General features: G+C 35.5%; 1 non-coding gene across 1 annotated transcript; it reads left to right on the top strand.

Annotated features, from left to right (window-relative positions):
- The first annotated feature begins 1,717 nt into the window (after positions 1-1,717).
- LOC115802597 (U6 spliceosomal RNA) lies at positions 1,718-1,823 on the top strand. Its single transcript, XR_004023099.1, has one exon. It is a non-coding gene; the product is annotated as a U6 spliceosomal RNA (small nuclear RNA).
- The last annotated feature ends 4,638 nt before the right edge of the window (positions 1,824-6,461 follow it).

A 6,461-nucleotide genomic window follows, 5' to 3' on the forward strand; every position in this document is an offset into this window, starting at 1 on the left:
GGTCCACATTGAAAAAGTGTTAAAAAAAAAGTAACTGGTTATGTACAAGGTATTTTCATAAGACTATCAGCTGAATTTTCAGCAGACTTCGCATACCAGAAAGGAATGAAAATATATTCAATGGTCTAACAGGAAAAAGGCCACAGCAAGAATACTGTACCAGCAAGATTATAATGCAGAATCAAAGGAGAGATCAAGCATTTCCAGGCTAGCAAACACTAAATGAGTTCATCACTAAGAAAGCATCCTTATAAGAAATGTTGAAGGAATTTATTTAAGCTTAAAAGAAGTATCACTAATTACGAACAAGAAAACACACAAAAGTAGAAATCTCGCTGGAAAAAGGTATACATATTGTAAGGGGAGTAGATCGAACACTTATTAAGCTTCTGTAAAGAATAAAAGACACAAGTAGTATTTTTTTGAAGAAAGAGAAGGCCCAAATTAGAAATGAAAGAGAGACACCATAGAAATGCAAAGTAGCATAAGACATTTCTACAAACAATTACACACTACAGAGGTGGACACCTAGAAGAATTGGATAAATTCCTAGAATTATAAATCTTCTAAGACTGAATCAGGAATAAATAAAAAACCTAAAAGATCAAACACTAGTAATGAAATTGGTAGTCAAAAAACTCCCAATAAATAAAATCCCAGGACCAGGTACCTTCACTGATAAATTCTACCAAATAGTTAAATGAAAGTTAACATCTATCCTTCTCAAACTATTCCAAATAATTGAAGAAAGAGTGTTTCCAAACTAATTTTCTGAGATCAGCATCAGCCATAGATGAAAACCAGATAAAGATACTACCAAAAAAAGTAGGTTACAGGCCTTATTCCTGATGAACACATATGCAAAAATCCTCTGCAAAATATTAGCAAACTGAATTCAACAATACATTAAAAAATCCATACCCCGTGATCATGTGGGATTTATCTCAGCAATGCAGGGATGATTCAATATATGCAAATCAATTAAGGGACACAGCAGATTAGTATAACAAAGTATAAAATCAAATGATCATCTTCATAGCTCCAGCAAAAGCATTTGACAAAAATTGAACAAACTTCAAAATCTGATAAAGATCTCAACAGAGTTGGTATAGAGGCAACATACCTTTATATAATAAAGGGCATATATGACAAAAACCACAGCTAACATCATACTCAATGATGGAAAGTTGAAAACATTTCCCCTAAGAACAGGAGCAAGACAAGGATGACTGTTCTCCCACTTTTATCCAACATAGTATTAATAATCCTAGCCACAGCAAAAAGACAAAATAAAAAAGGGGATCTAGTTTGTAAAGGAACTAAAAGTGTCACTGTTTGAACATGACACATAGAGAAAACCCTAAAGATTTCACCCACAAAGTATTAGCATGAATAAATTCAGTAAATTTGAAGTATACACAATTAATATACAGAAATCTGTTATTTTTTCCTGCACCAATAACAAACTATCCAAGGTATGAAGAAAAAAATATTATGATTGTATTAAAATAATAAAAGATCTAAGAATAAATTTATCCACAGATGTGAAAGATTTATGCATTGAAAATTATGACACTGATGAAACAAATGGAAGATGACACAAATAAATGAAAAGATACCTTGTGCTCTTGGATTGGAAGAATTAATATTTTTAAAACAGCCATACTACTCCAAGCAACCTACAGATATAAAGCATTCCCTATCAAAATACCCATGAGTGCTCGCTTCGGCAGCACATATACTAAAATTGGAAAGATACAGAGAAGATTAGCATGGCCCCTGCACAGGATGACATGCAAATTTGTGAAGCTTTCCATAGTTTTTGGACAGCTACATGTAAAAGAATGAAATCAGAACACTCCCTAACACCATACACAAAAATAAACTCAAAATGGATTAAAGACCTAAATGTAAGGCAAGACACTATAAAACTCTTAGAGGAAAACATAGGCAGAACACTCCATGACATAAATCACAGCAAGATCCTTTTTGACCCACCTCCTAGAGAAATGGAAATAAAAACAAAAATAAACGGGACCTAATGAAACTTCAAAGCTTTTGCACAGCAAAGGAAACCATAAACAAGACCAAAAGACAACCCTCAGAATGGGAGAAAATATTTGCAAATGAAGCAACTGACAAAGGATTAATCTCCAAAATATACAAGCAGCTCAATATAAAAAAACCAAACAACCCAATCCAAAAATGGGCAGAAGACCTAAATAGACATTTCTCCAAAGAAGATATACAGGCCAACAAACACATAAAAGGATGCTCAACATCACTAATCATTAGAGAAATGCAAATCAAAATTACAATGAGGTATCACCTCACACCAGTCAGAGTGGCCCTCATCAAAAAATCTATAAACAATAAATGCTGGAGAGGGTGTGGAGAAAAGGGAACCCTCTTGCACTGTTGGTGGGAATGTAAATTGATACAGCCACTATGGAGAATAGTATGGAGGTTCCTCAAAAAACTAAAAATAGTAATGCCATATGACCCAGCAATCCCACTACTGGGCATATACCCTGAGAAAACCATAATTCAAAAAGAGGCATGTACCAAAACATTCATTGCAGCTCTATTTACAATAGCCAGGGCATGGAAGCAACCTAAATGTCCACTGACAGATGAGTGGATAAAGAAGATGTGGCACATATATACAATGGAATATTACTCAGCCATAAAAAGAAATGAAATTGAGTTATTTGTGGTGAGGTGGATGGACCTAGAGTCTGTCATACAGAGTGAATAAGTCAGAAAGAGAAAAACAAATACCATGTGCTAACACAAATATATGGAATCTTTAAAAAAAAATGGTTCTCAAGAACCTAGCCGCAGGACAGGAATAAAGATGCAGATGTAGAGAATGGACTTGAGGACACGGGGATGAAGTGAGAGAGTGACATATATACACTACCAAATGTAAAATAGCTAGCTAGTGGGAAGAAGCCACATAGCACAGGGAGATCAGCTCGGGGCTTTGTGACCACCTAGAGAGGTGGGATAGGGAGGGTGGGAGGGAGGGAGACGCAAGAGGGAAGTGATATGGGAACATATGTATATGTATAACTGATTCACTTTGTTATAAAGCAGAAACTAACACACCATTGTAAAGCAATTATACTCCAATAAAGATGTTAGAAAAAAGATCTAGTAAAGGGAATGATGATTCATGCCAAAAAAAAAAAAAAAATTAGGGCTTCCCTGATGGCACAGTGGTTAAGAATCCGCCTGCCAATGCAGGGGACATGGGTTCCAGCCCTGTTCCGGGAAGATCCTACATGCCGTGGAGCAACTAAGCCAGCGAGCCACAACTACTGAAGCCCGTGTGCCTAGAACCTGTGTTCTGCAACAAAAGAAGCCACTGAAATGAGAAGCCCACGCACCGCAATGAAGAGTGGCCCCCACTCACTGCAACTAGAGAAAAGCCCGCACACAGCAACAAAGACCCAATGTAGTCCAAAATAAATAAATAAAATAAATTTTAAAAATACCCATGACATTTTTCACAGAACCAAAGCAAATAACCCTAAAAGTAATAGAGAACCACAAAATACCCACATTGCTTAAGCAATCCTGAGAAAAATGACCAAAGGTGGAGATACCACACTCCCTGAATACAAAGCTACAATAATCACAAAAACAGACACAGAAATCAATGGAATAGAATAAAGAGCTTAGAAAGGAACCTGCACACCTATGGTCAATAAATCTACAAAAGAGTCAAGAATATACAATGGAGAAAAGACAGTCTCTTCAATAAGTGGTGTTTGGAAAACTGGAGAGTTACAAGTAAAATAATCAGAATAGAACATTTCCTCACACTGTACACAAAGACAAACTCAAAATGGATTAAGGACCTAAATGGAATACTTCAAACCCTAAAACTCCTAGGAGAGAACATAGGCTGAAAACTCTTTGGCATAAATGGGAACACTTTCTTTTTTGGACCTGTCTCCTAAGGGAAAAAGACATAAAAGCAAAAATACACAAATGGGACCTAATTAAATTTAAAATCTTTTGCAGAGCAAAGGAAATGTTAGACACAATGAAAAGGTAACCTACAGAATGGGAGAAAAATATATGCCAAGGATATGATGGAGAAGGGGTTAATATCCAAATTATATAAACAGCTCATCCACTCAATATCAAAAAACAAACATAAAAGGATGAAAATTGGAGAGAAACACTTAATAGACATTTTTCCACAGAAGATATACAGATAGCCAACAGGCACGTGAAAAAATGCTAAACATCACTAATCATTGGATAAATGCAAATCAAAACCAGAATAAGAAATCACCTCACATCTGTCAAGATGGCTCTCATCAAAAAGTCTAGGGCTTCCCTGACAGTGCAGTGGTTAAGAATGTGTCTGCGCATGCAGGGGACATGGGTTCAAGCTCTGGTCCAGGGAGATCCCACATGCCATGGAGCAACAAAGCTCGTGTGCCAAACTACTGAGCCTGCTCTCTAGAGCTCATGAGCCACAACTACTGAGCCTGCATGCCACAACTACTGAAGCCCATGCACCTACAGCCCGTGCTCTGCAACAAGAGAAACCACTGCAATAAGAAGCCCATGAACCACAATGAAGAGTAGCCCTCACTCGCTGCAACTAGAGAAAGCCTTCACACAGTGCAGACCCAAAGCAGTCAAAAAATTAATTAGTTAAAAAAAAAGTCTACAGACACAAATGTTAGGAACCCTAGTACATTGTTAGTGGGATTGTAAATTGGTACAACCACTATGAAAATATTATGGAGGTCGTCAGAAAACTAAAAGGAGAACTACTCTATTAAACAATTCCACCACTGGGTATATACTCAGAGAAAGCGAAAACACCAATTTGAAAAGATACATGCACCCCAATATTTATAGCAGCATTATTTACAATTGCCAAGATATGGAAGAGACCTAAATGTCCATGAACAGATGAATGGATAAAAAAGATGTGATATCACACACACACATATATATATCACACACACATATATATGTATATATATATCATACACACATATATATATATAATGGGATATTACTCAGCCATAAAATACAAAAATTACTCAGCCATGTGCAACAACATTGATGGACCTAGAGTATATTATATGAGTTTTGGATTTGGGGGTATTTCATTTAGGTCCTTAATCCATTTTGAGTTTGTCTTTGTGTACAGCATGAGGAAATGTTCTAATCTCATTATTTTACCTGTAGGTCGCCAGTTTCCCAGCACCACTTATTGAAGAGAATGTCTTTTCTCCATTGTATATTTGTACCTCATTTGTAGTAGATTTATTGACCATAATTGTGTGGGTTCCTTCTGGACTATCCATTCTGTTCCATTCGTCTATGTTTCTGTTTTTGTGGCAATACAATTCTCTTTTGATTACTGTAGCATTGTGTATAATGTGAAGTCAGGAAGTGTGAACCTAACCTTATACTTTAAGTTACTAGGAAAACAAGATCAAACAAAACCTAACGTTAGTAGAAGAAAAGAAATCATAAAGATCAGATCGGAAGGAAGGAATAAGAGAACAATAGAAAAGATCAACGAACAAAGACCTGGTTCTTTTAAGATAAAATTGATAAACTTTAACTAGACTCATCAAGAAAAAAAGAGATGAATCAATTCCAAAAAATTGGAAAAGAAAAAGTCTCAAATAATACCATTGAAATAGGAAGGATTATGAGATTATCATGAACATTTTATACTCCAATAAAATGGACAACTTAGGAAAAATGGGCAAATTCCTATAAATATAAAATCTCCCAAGACTGAATCAGGAAAGAGTAGAAAATATGAACAGACCAATTACCAGTAATGTAATTGAATAAGTAATAATAATTTAAATAAGCCCAGCAAAAAAAGTCCAGGTCCAAACAATTTTGTAGGTAAATTCTACCAAACAGAGCATTTTAAACCTATACTTCTCAAGCTATTTCAAAATATTGGAGAGGAAGGAATGCTTCTGAAATCATTCAAGGCCACCATCACCTTGATACCAAAATGACAAAGATATCACATAAAAGTAAACTACAGGCCAATATCGCTGATGAACAGAGATGCAAATATGTTCAAACTTATATGATCTACCCTATTAATGAACTGAAAAATAAGATCAAATCAATAAATGCAGAAAAATCTTTTGAAAGAATTCAACACTGATTTATGATAAAAATTGTCAACAGTATGGGTAAAGAGGCAACATAAATTAACTTAATAAAGGCCACATATGATAAATTCACAACTAATATTATACTCAACAGTGAAAAGCTGAAGGCATTTTCTCTCAGATCAGGAACAAGAGAAGGATACCTATGCTTGCCACTTTTATCAACAAGTATTGGAAGTCCTAGTCATAGCAATTAGACAAGAAATAAAACTAAAAGAAATCCATATGTTGACAATGATGTGGGAAAAAGGTAACCACTGTGCACATTGGAGGGAAGTA

This window comes from Delphinapterus leucas, chromosome 20 (assembly GCF_059928025.1).
Source record: "Delphinapterus leucas isolate spDelLeu-1000000601 "Yukka" chromosome 20, BTC_Dleu_Yukka2, whole genome shotgun sequence".
Lineage (NCBI taxonomy): Eukaryota > Metazoa > Chordata > Mammalia > Artiodactyla > Monodontidae > Delphinapterus > Delphinapterus leucas.